Below are 12,528 nucleotides of genomic sequence, written 5' to 3' on the forward strand. Positions count from 1 at the left end.
TGACTTGAAGTATCCTTATAATGTATGGCGGGGTACTTCATGCCATACAGATATTCTGAAGAGGTGCAAGTATAATAGGAAGGAAATGATTAAGCACCTGACATTGAACAATGAATATGCTAACACCTGTGCTTTTTAGTGTAGCATTGGGTTACAGTCATCAGTACTAGAATAATCAGGACTGGGAGAGCTTCCCACATCTGACATTTTGAGAGATATTTGCAGGTGTTCCTGTGATACCCCTTAGCGAGAGCTGCCATCTTACTCCACTATGGACTTTCATCGGACAACCTAATGCATTCTGGGAAAACTGATTTATAAATACAAAACATAGGGCTGGAAACACGACATCTTACTCGGGGGTGTGCGGGTGGTTTGGATGGCTAGCAACCCACCCTTATCAGACTCCACCCCCATAGCATTCATGAGAGTAGCGTTCAACCAGTATTTTCCTGCAGTTGAAGTCACTACGTTGCCGGGACCTCCAATTTTACTTGTTCCCTAGTATAATCATGCACCTAAAGGTTCCATCAGGCAGGCTGTGTATTTACACTCAGCAACACCCGCACAGGCTGAAAGTCACCCTTGTGACCTGGGGCAGGTTACAATATAAGAACCGCTCCTCGCAGTCTCCCAAACAGAGCACTGTTTGTTGTGGTTTCTGGGGCTGACCTCAGTAATTACTGTTTTAATGCGCTTGGGCAAAACTTTAGGGTACCAGGACCGGTAACGGTGTATAAACAGGTGCTTCATCGGCTGGATAAACCTTCAGTGAGAGTTCTACACTAACTTTTAAATCGCAGGCAACCTCTTTCTCAAGACAAATTATTCACCCTCTCCGTACTATTCGAGGTACTTTAATAACCTGCTTCGTAAGCATACGCTCTATCAACCTGCCCACCTAAACCGGTTTCTCGTAAGTGCTTTTTTCACCTTTTTCTATACCAAAGGTATCTCGGCCCTGCTACAGGAGGAATGCTGCCCTGGCCAGCGGCCAGCAGGGCTCGGTGAGTGGGATGAAATTTCAATGCAGAATACGGGAAGTTGTTGGTACGGGGAGTGCAAATCTTGTTCGGTGAGTTTTAGGGCCGGGAGCAGGCGAGAGACAACCTCTCTTGTGTGAGCAGCGAGCGGGAGGTAGGGCTGCAGGTGTAGCAAGTTCCCCAAGGCACCACCTACTCTCCACCGGACCGGTTCAGGAGCCCGCAGCAAGATATCGGGCCCAGGGGGCAATATTGCGGGGCGCTCAATTGTTTCTGTGTTTTGAGTCTCGCCTGGAATTTCTCCCCAAACAGAGCCTTTCTGAGCCCCCCGCGCTTAGCAGCTCGGAATGTGCAGCTTAGGTCCGCCAGCACCGAGCAGTTCAGCTTATCCGGGGCAGCGGCGCTAATTGCAAGATTTCTGTGCCACGCGCAGTTCAGTTTCTTCTGAAGTCGAGACGCGGAAAGACCCCAAAGGGAAAGAGTTCATGCGAAAAGGAGGACTGCTGCAGACAAAACATCGGGGGCTGCTCGGCACCCAGACTCCCGCCCACCCCTCCTTTCAGCGCTCCGAGACAGGTGTCTGTCCGCTGACAAAGGACAGGTACGTGCCCTTTTGACCCCTTCGTGTGCATGCCGCCCTGTCTGTGTTTTCTATCTGTAAATTCATTTGAAGTCCTCCTGGTATGCTTGATGTGTCAGGATACGGTACTGAATGGTTTCCTGGACCGACGAAAAGCGCTGGAGGCGAAAAAATGGCGAGAGGTATCACGACAGATTGTCAGATACGATGATATAACGCAGATATCTTTTATACCTAGAGCCGTAATGACATGCTCGTTCCGAAAGCGCTTCGAAACCGTACAAATGGTGGGAATGTGCTACACAAATGCACTTAACCCAACAAGATATACATTGGTATCCTTTCTTCTCATCTCCGTGTGCTTCCTTGTAGAACAGATCTTATCAGAAACTTTGTGCAAGACCTTGTAAACGCGAGGTTTGACAGATGACTCGACGGAGTCAGGAGGGCAGCTGTTAGGAAAGCATGAGTACCAGGTACTCGCAGTGACGCAGGTATAGATCAAACGCAACATTCCAGTGACAGTTCTTCAGACTTTCTGATCAGGTGCATGACTTAATTAATACCCTCCGCTCCCCACAATCCCAGACAAATTAAACTTTTTTTCTTTTCATAAGTTTTATTTTCTTTAACGTGCCCTTTAGGTCTCTTGTTTAAGTGGTTACTCGGATTTATCGGCATTAACAAGAACTTGAAATGCGAGTTATCTAAAACGTATGCATAGATCATATCCTCGCGCCTATTTCGGAGTGAAAGGCATTTATTTACATGTCGGGTTCGCCTGAGGTTTTTGAGGCCCGAGGCCGGTGGTGGTGTGAAGCCGTGCCTGAGACTGGGAATCCCGGAAGACAAGTGGAATGTGTGGCAGGCGGTGGGAGTTTCTGTGTTTCGCATTTATCTCCACACAAGCCTATGACCCCATGTGTTGTATGCAGCCTGGATTGCTGGAACAAAAAATGCGCACAACTGACCTCCCGTATGCATTTGTAAAATGTGAGCGTATTTTCTGTGAAGAGACGCTGCTGCCTTTATGAACTGTTGTGGGTGCCCACTGACACCGCTGCCCCCAGAAGAGACGTACAGCACAGCTGTGCATGGAAAGTGAAGGGCATGCGTGCCACCGTATCCTATCTTGTGATCAGAGACAGTCAAGAGACAAACGCAGAGAAAATTGTTGAATTTAGCCAACGATGTTTCCGTCACAAGCAGTGCGTGCGCTTGTAATGGGGCAGGTGACGTGGACGCTGAAAAGGCAGGTGACATGGAGGGAGAGAGTAGACAGGTGACGTGTAGCGGGGAAATGGGCTGGCGTCTTGGAGGGGGAATGATTAGGTGATGTGCAGTGGGGGAATAAGCTCCATTTTATATCATTGTTTTCCAAAAAGATCTTTCACAGTAACATCGTTTCTCTACATAGTGTATTATTTCGACAACAACATATTTTAATACATTTCGACCTTCCCTAACACATTTTTTATTTAATTGTGTTTTGTCACCCATGTCTGTTTCTATTTACATATGTATTTCTATTCTATCTGTCCCCCAAACCCCTCAACCCCTCAACCCCCCAGTATGTATATGATTTCGTTTTTATGCTATCCTTCCAACAGCCAAGTCGTTTTGCATTTCTTTTCTTTCTCTCTCTCTCTCTCTCTATATATATATGTATATATGCAAAAAAAGAAAGGAAATGAGAACTCTGGGTAGTTCCCAAGTTTAGGTGGAGAGCAGCTCTAGTAATGAGCTCTCTACAACACCAGAAGATAACCCCCTCTGAAGAGCTATAAAGATATCAAAACATTGGCTTGGATGGTATTTTACTTCTCCAAAGCTGTAATATCATGGCTGGAGTGGTAAATGACTTTTGTTATTTTACAGCTCAGTGAGGATGACACTGTGTCAATCCTGTGGGTAAAGATTTGGCTGTATAAATGGCAAAATACTTTGTCCCTATCTAGCTCGGCGTGGATAGCACTGTGCTGGTCCTATGCTTAAAAACTTTGCTAGATTAACAGACATTTGAGGTGAGCAAATCTGGAGTGTTGCTGGTGTTGCAGGGAGCTCATTACTGGAGCTGCTCTCCACGTAAACTTGGGAACTACCCAGAGTTCTCTTTTCCTTTTTTGCATAATTTATGCGTCACTCCAACCCTGAAGGGGCTTTGTTTTGATATATATATATATATATATATATATATATATATATATATATATATGTATATATATATATATATATGTATATATATATTTTATATATATATATATATATATATATATATATATATATATATATATATATATATATACAAAAAAACAAAGGTTACAGGAACGTTATATTTAGGCTCACATTTTAAGGATACCAAACCTTAGAAATTCACTTGTTATAGTTAGAGTTATCTGAAGTAACTATAGCTCATGTCCTAAGGTAACTATAATTCGCGCCCCAGCAATGCACAGTTTTTTGTCAAAAATTTTACTGCAAATATTACATTGATATCATAAATGATATTATCAGGAATGTCATGAGTGTTGTAATTTGTGCAGTAATTTGCAGTGCATGGGGAGGGTGCAAGTTAAAGTTACCTTAGGGCACGATTTATGGTTACTTGAGATATCCCTAACTATGACAGGTGAATTTCTATTGTGTGGTACACTTAAACTGTGAGCCTATCTATAACGTCCCTGTAACCTTTGTTTTTTTTTTGGTGAATTTCTATGTTTTTTTAATTTCTATTTCCTAACTATAAAGTCCCTGTAACCTTTGTTTATTTCAGTGAATCTCTATAGTTTTTTTAGCGTAAAGTAATTTTCATTACTATACGTTAATCCAACCACCACTGTGCATGACCTTCAGCTGTGCATGGCGGAAGTTGGCTGCAGCGTCTGGCCTGTGGGCAGCCAGCCCCTATAACAACCCAGTGGGGGCCAGCCGCAGGGCTTGGCTTGCGGCCAGAAACTGCAGCCAACCCTTATAACCACCCAACCCCGCGTCGTGCAACGCCTTCAGCCGTGCACAGTGGGGGTTGTCCACAGGGCTTGGCCTGGTCATGCGCCCCCCCCCCCTCCCTAGGGAACCCATCCCCAAGGACCCAGCCTAAATATTAATATTTTTTAGGGGGATGGGGGGCACATACCCTGGGCCCAGCCTAATTATTATATTTTTTTTTTGTCGAGGGGGGCTGCACAGCCCCCTTCCCAGGCCGATCTCGGCCCCTGGGACTCCATCCCCAGGGCACGGCCTAATTATTTATTTTTGGGGGGCAGAGGGGACAACGTTCTCCCCCATCCCCAGGCCGATCTTGGCCTGGTGGTCCCCGGGGCCCGCCATGTGACCTGAGTGCCCCCTAGGGCACCCAGTCACAATGTTGGGTACCATAGGGGAAGCCTGGAGGCCCCCACAGTCCCAGTTGGCTCTCCACATCCTGCAGGAGCCAGCACTGCTGTCACAGAGAGGGAGCTGCTAAAGTAGCTCCCTCATTGTGATAGCAATTGTTTCCTCTTTCTCCCTGCCTGCATCTCGGCACGCAGGAAAACATAGGAAACGTCTGCTCGAGGCGAAGGAGAGTCGTTTGACAGCTCTCCCTCGCTGCGAGAACAGTGTTTGCGGTGGCATGGCGACAGCTGCTAAAACTGCAGCCAAGTCACAGCAAACAGCTATGTCACGGGGGTGTGCACCCTGAGACATAGCAGGAGCCGGCCCTGGAGGGTGGCGGTCCACAGAGCCATCTGAGGCTCCACGAGGGGGGCCGCGCAGCCCCCCTCCAGCGAACATTGACCTGGGGTGGCCATGGTCCCTGGGGCCGGAAGCCGCAACAGAATCCCTTCACTCTTTTATTCTAACCCGAGGAGTTGGTGGACCCCAGGGCAGCAGGTGGGCTGGGCGTCCTCCTCATTTACATTGTGATTTGCCCTCGGGAGATAGCGGCCCCCAGTGCTGCAGGTGGTGGGTCGCCTGGCACCCTGCATCCATTAAAGCTAAAGCCCCTGGGAGGTGGCCGCCCCCGGGGCAGTGGGTGGGTCCGGGCAGCCCCCCCACGTTTAGACTGTGAGGGAGCGGGCGCCCCACCCACATTTACATTGTGATTAGACCTGGGAAGGTGATGGTCCCCGGGGCTGCGGGGGGGGGCTGAGTGGCCCCCACACATCCATTAAAACTAAAGCTCCGGGTAGGTGGCAGTCCCCCCTGTTTAGATTGTGATTAGCCCTGGGGAGGTGGCGGTCCCCTGCATTCATTCAAAGTAAAGCCCCCGGAAGGTGGCTGTCCCAGGGGAAGATTATGTGGAAGCCCTAGGGAGGTGGCGATCCCCAGGACTGCAGGGGGGGCGGGCGGTCACCCCGCACTGAAAATTTGAATGCCCCCGCAACCTGGCCTACCCGAGGGTCTAACAGAAACAGTCCAGGGAGCCCACGCTTGTTTTTTGTTTTTTTGCCAAATGCTTTTTTACCCTGGTGAGGTCCCTCTAAAATCCTAGCACCAGAACTAAGGGGTCAGGGTGACTCTACCCTGGCCCCTTCTCTTATTTTTTTACTTTTTTTCCTGGAACTCGGCTGAAGCCGAGTCCTAGGAAGGCTGTCAGATCGGGAGTATTTGCAAACCCTTTGTGTCCCTATATATATAAATTTGGATTTTCTTTAATTTCTCAAAAACTACAGAACGGATTCACTCCAAATAACAAAAAGGCCTCTTTCTGGACCAAAAGCTACCTTTCTGCCAAATTTAGTGTAATTCTGTCCAGTGGTTCTGGCGCAATAACTGTTAGAAATTCCTATAGAATGGGGAAAAGTCTTTTGGGACCCCCCCTTTTTCTCTGCCCCAGCTTGACGGATCACCCTGAATCTTTCCAGACAGACACTGAAGTGAGTGTCGTATTTTCTTTGAAAATTTCGTGAAGATTCATCAAACAGTGCCAAAGTTATTAACAAAGTAAAAAACACTTTTTTTTATAGAAACTAGGTCCTAACTATAACTACCTAATGGCTACTGCCACTAGTATATATATATATATATACATATATATATATATATATATATATAAAATCCAAGCAGGCGGTCCTGAATAGCAATGTGCCTAACTGCCGGTGCTGCGTCGGAGCAAATGACCAAGCTCCTAAATATAAATGCAAAAAGAAAACGCTGCACTCCTGGAGATTGAAACAGCTGAGCATTTATTCCTGTGAGTAATAGTCATTTATGGCACCACTGACGCGTTTCGACTTCCGTCTTCTTCATAGTGATTTCCGCCATCAGGAGTAACAAGAATCATGCTGGTATTTGTAGTTGAACATAAGTAACAGCTGAAAAGGCTTACACAGAGGCTGCTCATATCCATCGCACAACCATTTCCTCTTGATTGCAAACATGTGAGTGATTCAATAAATGCAATTATCGGGATACTTTCACGTTAAAATTCATTGATATTCATGTTGTAACTGCATTCAATATCAGCTTATCATCGGATTTAAACATGAAACGTGAAATAAAATTCCATAGCCCAAACTAATTCACTCCGTTCTTTCATCGAGATGCCTGTTCCGGTATACAAAATATATCCACCAATGAAACGCAGTCTCAATGTCTCAGTTCATTTTAAGTGATCCAAATACATCTACGTTGCCGGGATAAACTTTACGTTCAAATTGTATAAATTCAAAACATCACTGTGTCGAATATCACCATAGCAGCATTATTGTTGAAAATGTAAAGTGATTTAATGTTAAACTCTGTTGTATTCACTCCGTTCTTCCTCTGTTGTATCTCCAAACATATCCACAAGTAAGCACAGTCTCTGTGTTCCAATTAATTTAAATCACAAACTTACTTGTTGTTTCCTCGCACCTTCAGAATATAAAAGAAATATCAAAGATGATCAATCTCCAGGCCTCACATTCAGGGCCACATCAGCTAAAATTAGGTTTAGGGCAACCACCCCTCATCTGTACAATGAGAGATTGCCATTCACGAAGGAGGCACTAGGAGCAATGAAAGTAGGACTGTCATTGTCACTAATCTAGTCACTAATATATATATCAATTTCTAATTATAGGGCTAGATTTTATTTGATTTATATATACTTAAATGCCCATTTATCATTCCAAGGTAGTCATAATTTTTAATATAAGGTAAAACATATTCTTATGTGAAAGGTAATACATTTTACCTTTTGAAAATATTTTGGCAAATTATAAATACATATTTCACGCAAAATGTTGTTTATTGTACAATAAACTGCAATGGGTAGTTTGATCTAAGGTTTTATGAGATTGTTGTAAAAGATATTGTGCAAAAATGTCCTATTGCATGCCATCTTTCTCCCACGTTCACCTGCCAATGAGTTGTATCCCCAGAAATACTTCCCAAATTAGGCTATACTTGCTAAGTGGCCCACTATGGTCATTGGCAGGTGATAGCACACTCCATCAGCAACACTTAACCCACAAACATTTCCTCTTCCAATTGCATAACAATGAAAAATCCAACGGATGCACAAGGATACCAACATAATGTCATATCTTGCTAGCTCAGCTCCCACCCCACTAATTCTCAATAATCTAATTGCATTATCGCCTGATGTGTACTGCACAGCTGCATCTGTGGATTAATTAAGTCATTCAATGACTGGCCCCAACCCATTGCAGGTGGTGAATTAGTATATCTTCCCCTGACATTCTTTTAGTTGCCAATCCTAATGTGGAAACTACCAAGTCCAGTAAAATCCACACACAGAAGGGGCCTGCTACCCTCCTTTCCTGAACTTCCTTTGTACATTTCTGCTTAACCACTTTAGGCATAACTTTAACTTACCTCACCTTTTCTGAAAATCGTCTTTCCCTATGATCCTGGTACCCCAGTCTCAAACCTTCCCCATAACCCCTTTCCAAACTCTTCATTGGCTCCTTATCAGGTTAGAACACCAGCCACTCCCTCAATACCTCAACATTAATTGGGCTAGGCACCTGTTGCCAAAGACTGCTGTTGAATCCTTCCCCTCCCTTGTTGCCATTAACTCCTGCTGGTACTTGCTGATCGTGATGTGTGTTATGGTGTTTACCGTAGTGGCTTAGATCTGTAAGCATTAGTACCCCCTGACTTATGAAGGACATTATGCAATTAATATGGGAGGTGCCAGGGTGTGGTCGTTAACAGTTATTGGGATATTGAGAGCTAGTTACATGTTTCATGCTGATGAGTAAAGACGTTTACTACAAGCTCCGTGTGTGGTGTGCTCTTGCGCCTGTTAACGGGCTGAGGAGGATGCAACATTTACCACTGTATTTGCAACACTCATGCTTACATTTGTACAATGCTGTTAACAAAATTCCCTTTGAATTCCCAACTTGCTTCGGCATTAGCACTTTGTCCTCTTGCAAAATTGCCCACAATTCCTTTGTTGGGATGAACCAGAAAGGGCTGATATTGGATAGGCACCCCACTCACGGTATGTAAAGCTGTATTTGACCTCGCCTGTGCCATCCATTGTAACCAAACCTCACTGTTTGTTGTCAGGATACACCAGCTCCTCCTATAGCCAGCCTCCAAAATCCAGCAGGGCTTAAACAAAGCCACAACACTATCAGAATATTTTTTAGCAATAATCACTTGCATTCAGCAAGACGCCCAACGTCCAGGTTGCAGTCTTAATTGGTACACTGGAGTACCCTCGGCAGCAAGTCAATTCCTATTCCTCCTCTTTTGAGCCTTCTTTCACGTGTATATCTCTATCCAGCAATTTCTAGACATCAATGAACTCCCTTTCCATATATTTTCTCTCAAAGCAAGCCTCTTCCTGACATCGTTTCTGTCTGCTTTCCTGTCTTCTTTCTACCCTTCTTCTCTTGACTTCTCCTCTAAACCAGCAGCCTCAGTTTTCAATTTTGTTCCTTTACCCTTGCAATGAGCATAATATATTATTATAAGGTTTTTGTTATCTATTGTTTGTTTACTGGCTGCCTCTCTTACTTATTTGGTACCTATTGCTTTGTCATGACACTGCCTCCTGTTTCCTTTTAATTGCCCCATCTCTCACACCTATCAATCTGCATGACAATCACCTTTAATCCTGACCACCCCTTTCACTCCCATGCTGACTACCATCTTGGCTGTTTCCCAGCCTTCCTGCATCCCCATTTGCATGCACATCTTCTTCTTCCCTCTTCTTGAATCTTACTCTTCATTCTCCATTGCCTTATTATCCAGGTCACGCACCTCCTTAGCCTGAAAAACAACAAGGTTCTAACCCTTTCTTTCATTACTCCTTCACCATCTCCTTCAAGGAGCCACCATTTTCTTCTCTCTTGTACAGCTCTCACCCTATCTTCCACCCAGGTCACAATCTCACCATCTTCCAAGTCAGAATTACCCTCTTCTTAATCCAATTGAATTACCTCACACGATAGACATCACTCAAACACCTCTTCCCCACTGGTTCACCCATTACCAACTTCACTCGGTCCCTGGTGCTGAAGAAAAAAAAAAAAAGAAGAAATAGCATTAGGGGCCGGAGTATCCCCCTAAGCACTTGAGAGGTGGATGATCCAAATGGGACTCCCCATGAAACAAAAAAAATAATTGTACTGCAGGCACCACAGTACTCCTGTGTGACCAAGTACCTCCTATGGTACCACTTTCAAGCTTCAACTTCATGGTACCACAGGACCATTCAAGCTTTACTGGTTGACGCTTGAATTGTCCTGTGGTGACATGGGTTGAAGCTCGAGGACCTGTACCACGGGAGTACCATGGTAATGTGAAAAAAATGTAAAAAATAAATATGTAAAATGTTAGGTGGTGGTCCACAGGTGATTAGCATCGGCAGGAGGTTGGGCATAGGGCCTGGTCGGAAGCAACCCCTTTGGCCAACCCTCCACTTTGTATGTCTGTAGGCCATGTGCAGCAGCGGGGTTGGGCACACGTGGGGAGTTTGGCGCAATGTTTGCCTAGAGACCGGAGGCCACGCCTTGCAGCCCACACCCTGATGCTTATGGCCAAAGGTGTGTGTATCAGAGGGTTGGCCACTTGAGGTGCTTTGAAAAAACTGGAAAAAAAAAAAAAGTAAAATGTGGGGTGGAGGTCCTCTGGGGATTGGCATCTGATTGGATGCGGTGTGTTGGGTTCAGGGACTGGCCCAACCCCAAACCCAAGGCAGAGGTCATACCCTGTATCAATGGCTGCACATGGTATAGTTTGCCCACCCACAGTGGAGTGGGTGCAGGGCCTGGCTGGAGGCCAAGCCCTACTGGAAGTTCCATGCTGCGCACAACTGAAAGCCATGTTTAGTGGGGGAGTTGGCTGAATAAGTTCAAAAATCACCAGAAATCCACTGAAAAAAGACAGAGGTTAAAGTGTGTAGTGCATGCATATTTTCCAGTGGAACTTTTAGAGCCTGCTATTCTAAAATGTATGATGATGTCATTAGTAAGCAGGGATGTTTTCTTTCAAATGAAATGGTTGTTAACTTGATAATTGCACTGATGACTGCACTGGGGAACACCTGGAATAAATCTATTTGGTTTTTCCCCATATCTTTATTGAGTTTTTTAGACAATACAGTTTCAAATACACACTCTGGCCCAGATTCTGAAAGCTGACAAGCAAGGCAGTGCAGAACTCAAAGATTCTGCGCTGCGTTGCGTGACAGGGAGGGAGCAGGAGAGTACCATATTCACATAGAAATGGCTTTCTGCTCTCCTCTCCCTAGCGCCAGCGCTGATTTTAGCTGCAGTGCGCCACGCATACACATTAACACCATGGTGCTAGGGTGTGTGTGTGAGTCCAGCATAGCTTTTGTGCTGGAAGAGTACCCTTCCTGTACAAAATATTATGCCTAGATGAGTGAAAAAGCTTTTCCTACTTTGTATGTGTGCTGTACAGTGCAGCACACATGGAAATGCACAGAGAAATGAAAACATTTCTTTGTTTAACACCTGCTTTTCAATGGTGTTAATTTTTGTCCCTAAACCCCTTCTGCTGATGTTTGAGAATTAGGTTTAGCATCAAAAAGCATGAGTTGTAGCATGGGTAAACTCATGTACCACCCATGTGACACCCCCATGATGCAAAATAATGCAAAGCAGAGTTTTGCCAATTTGCGTTGGTTTGTTAATCCCCAAACAATCTTTAAAAATCTGGGTCTCCGTGTGACAAACGAGAATGAAAGGGTCTCTAACAGTACAGTTTGAACCAGTCATCCAAACAACATCCAAAAAATAACAGGCATGATAAAGGATCATCATGAATATAGGAGCATTAGAGTGGCTTTATCAGGCCTCCCTAGAAGAAGGAAGGCTACTCCCCCACCACTTGACAGGTGTTGGTCATCTTTCATTTAAGGCCAGGCAAGCCACTGGACAAAATGTCCTCTTTCAAGCCCTTGTCATTGCTGAACATTGAATATAAAATCCTCAGCAAGGTGTTGGTGTGCCGGTTGCCCCCCCTGCTCCAACAGTTGGTACACACTGATCAGTGTGGTTTTGTTCCACGCCGTAACATTTCACACACATGCGTCGCTTTTACCAAATCATGGATGTAGCCCTTGGCTAATACCCGTTGCCTCTTGTTAGATTTCCAGCAAGCTTTCGATACCCTGGTTTGGGACTTTATGTTTGCGGCCCTGTCACGTTTTGCTATTCACCTCACCTACCTGTGCTGGGTTAAATTACTGCATACCTGTCCCACAGCGTGGGCTAGGACAGGGCCACATATCTCTTCTCTATTTCCAGTGTGATGTGACACGAGATAGTGATGTCCTCCTTCCCTTTTGCTCTTTGGTCTGGCACTGGAACCTCTGGCACATCGGATTCGGCAGGATGCATAGGAGTGGGGGATTCCCCAAGGTCCCGGGATACACGCTGTATCGTTGCACACCAATGATATGGTATTGTATATAAAGGATCTCTGTGTGGATGTAGCTGGAATCTCTTGGTTGCTTTCCACGTTTGGTGACTTCTCCGGCCTCCGCCTAAACTTTGA

General features: G+C 45.2%; 1 protein-coding gene across 2 annotated transcripts in view; it reads left to right on the plus strand.

The window, feature by feature from the left end:
* The first annotated feature begins 1,086 nt into the window (after nt 1–1,086).
* RBM47 (RNA binding motif protein 47) overlaps nt 1,087–12,528 on the plus strand; it is a 311,562-nt gene continuing 300,120 nt past the window's right edge. For both annotated transcript variants that reach the window (XM_069201973.1, XM_069201966.1), the window contains exon 1: nt 1,087–1,584. The gene's annotated coding sequence lies outside the window, so the exon portion shown is untranslated. The remainder of the gene's footprint in view (nt 1,585–12,528) is intronic.

Source organism: Pleurodeles waltl, chromosome 1_2 (genome assembly GCF_031143425.1).
Source record: "Pleurodeles waltl isolate 20211129_DDA chromosome 1_2, aPleWal1.hap1.20221129, whole genome shotgun sequence".
In the NCBI taxonomy this organism is placed as follows: domain Eukaryota; kingdom Metazoa; phylum Chordata; class Amphibia; order Caudata; family Salamandridae; genus Pleurodeles; species Pleurodeles waltl.